The sequence below is a fragment of the Halictus rubicundus genome, unplaced genomic scaffold, assembly GCF_050948215.1.
Source record: "Halictus rubicundus isolate RS-2024b unplaced genomic scaffold, iyHalRubi1_principal scaffold1053, whole genome shotgun sequence".
Taxonomy (NCBI): Eukaryota; Metazoa; Arthropoda; class Insecta; order Hymenoptera; family Halictidae; genus Halictus; species Halictus rubicundus.
Genome location: NW_027489594.1, coordinates 1 through 2,500, shown reverse-complemented (window position 1 = coordinate 2,500; position 2,500 = coordinate 1). Strand labels below are relative to the sequence as shown.

The 2,500-nt window shown below is 48.7% G+C and overlaps 1 non-coding gene across 1 annotated transcript; it reads left to right on the top strand.

Annotated features, from left to right (window-relative positions):
• Nucleotides 1-443: 443 nt before the first annotated feature.
• LOC143364833 (5.8S ribosomal RNA) lies at nucleotides 444-598 on the top strand. The gene has a single exon (XR_013084321.1). It is a non-coding gene; the product is annotated as a 5.8S ribosomal RNA (ribosomal RNA).
• The last annotated feature ends 1,902 nt before the right edge of the window (nucleotides 599-2,500 follow it).

Here is a 2,500-nt window from a genome sequence, read left to right as displayed (position 1 = left end):
TGTGTGCGATTCTGACACTCTACTCTCTGTGTGGCGATAATACAGTGCACAAGAGCTTGGGACGAACGATCGCGCACGGCCAGAGCCGGCTGTGAAGTCCGTTAGTTATCGAGTTCATTCTCCAATAAGAGAGAGGAGGAGGAGAAGTGTCGGGATCCAGTATCGGGTTGTCTATGATCCCCGTCGTTTTCTGAATTCTCCTCCTGTGTTTTCCACTTTAAAGGTTTTTCAATGTATTTTCCGCCCGGCCGTCGGATACGTGTGCGCATTGCAATCCGCGTACTCGCGACGGTTTCCGTTTCTACGGACGATCGTGTGTCGTCCTTAAAAACGACGCCTGAATCTCCTTCGCGCGCTGGTTGGAGCTTTCAGGTATCGGCGTTCTTATGAACCGCAGAACAAGAGACATAATTATATATTGATTATAAATCAAATTATACGATTACCCTGAACGGTGGATCACTTGGCTCGTGGGTCGATGAAGAACGCAGCTAATTGCGCGTCAACGTGTGAACTGCAGGACACATGAACATCGACATTTCGAACGCACATTGCGGTCCACGGATACAATTCCTGGACCACGCCTGGCTGAGGGTCGTTTACGTAACCAAATACTGCTTGCGTTGCTCTTGTAAGTCCCGCCGTCGCTTACCTCTCCATGTCGAATTTTGTGGAGGGCGCAAAGAGCGTTTCTGAGTCGGGTTGCAAAGATGCTACGTACGAGCGAACGATGGACGTTTCGTCGGCGTTTGACGCGGTTCTGTGAAAATTGCAAATTTTACATTGCGTCTAACGGTCTTCGTGAGAAGAAGGAAATAGGAATGGGTATCACATTCGGACTTGCGTGAGTGTTTTGCGGCGTCGTGAGTCGTATTTTCAATACGACCGCCCGTGAACACCGCTCCGACGATCGAAATCTCTCTCTCCTCTCTCTCTGGAACGATTCGCATTGCGGAAGAAGCGTTTCACTCTCGAACATTTTACGCGCTCCCGACGTCGTCTGAAATGATGCGTATACGAAAGGTATAAGAGTCTCAAGAGACTACAGTGAATGGACACAAATAAAGAAAGAGATACCGGACACCCGTGTAAAATCTGTGTGCGCAACTGTGGCGTGCAACGTAAGCCCCAGGGAGATGATATATAAAATAAAATACGTCTGTGCGTGGATGTGTCTCTCTACACATAATTGCGGCGGAGGGTCGTCGTTGCCAGCGACTTCGACAAACATATTCTTAGAGTTCGCGAGACAGTGGTCTCTCGTTCTACGAACGCTTTGATGACTGATGGACATAGCAACATTTGGCATTGTGCGGGATGCGCACGCGTACTTGTATCGGGTCGAATAATTTCCCCGTCGTCGCGTGTCCTCGCTAATCCGTTGCGGATTCCATCGCCACGTTCGTTGAATTGAATGACGACCGAGATCTCGTGTCTCTTTGGTTTGATCGATGATATCGCGTCGTGCAGCGTTTCTGTACCCCCGTGTGTCTAGTGTAGTAGAGAAACCCCACCGGGTGTTGAAAATATATATACTCCTCTATGGAGTGGCTTTCGAACATCGTTGTCACCACAACGTGTTGTCACGCAGAGCACGAGAAGGTGAAGGTGAAAACAAACCTTTGTCGGTCGCCCCATGTCTTTTTTTCTTCATTGTCGATCGCGAGACCGCGCGATCTGTCGGTCGTCCAGTCCCCGGAAGTTCTTTTCGACGGACGTTAAAGTTAACCGGCCGATCGTCTAGCGAGAGTTTCCGATCGACGAACAAAATGAAGAAATCTCTATATATACATTATATAGAGAAAAGACACTTTGGTGTGGCGCATAAGATATATGGTTTTGTTTTTTTTTTTTTTTTTTTTTTTGTGCTCCTCTGTACGTTCTCGCGTACTTTTAATGCTTTCGGTGAAATATACGAAACATTTTTTTTTCACGTTTGACGACCTCAGAGTAGGCGAGATTACCCGCTGAATTTAAGCATATTACTAAGCGGAGGAAAAGAAACTAACAAGGATTTCCTAGTAGCGGCGAGCGAACAGGAATGAGCCCAGCACTGAATCCCGCGGTTCCGCCGTTGGGAAATGTAGTGTTTAGGAGGGTCCATTTATCCCGTGACGTCGAACCGCGTCCAAGTCCATCTTGAATGGGGCCATTTACCCGTAGAGGGTGCCAGGCCCGTAGCGACCGGTACGCGTTTCGGGAGGACCTCTCCTTAGAGTCGGGTTGCTTGAGAGTGCAGCCCTAAGTGGGTGGTAAACTCCATCTAAGGCTAAATATGACCACGAGACCGATAGCGAACAAGTACCGTGAGGGAAAGTTGAAAAGAACTTTGAAGAGAGAGTTCAAGAGTACGTGAAACCGTTCAGGGGTAAACCTGAGAAACCCAAAAGATCGAATGGGGAGATTCATCGTCGACGAGGCTGGCTTCCGTTGGTGCGCAGATACCCCGTATGGGCCTTCGTGGTTTCCAGTGCGAGGGTACACCATCTTCGGCAAATGT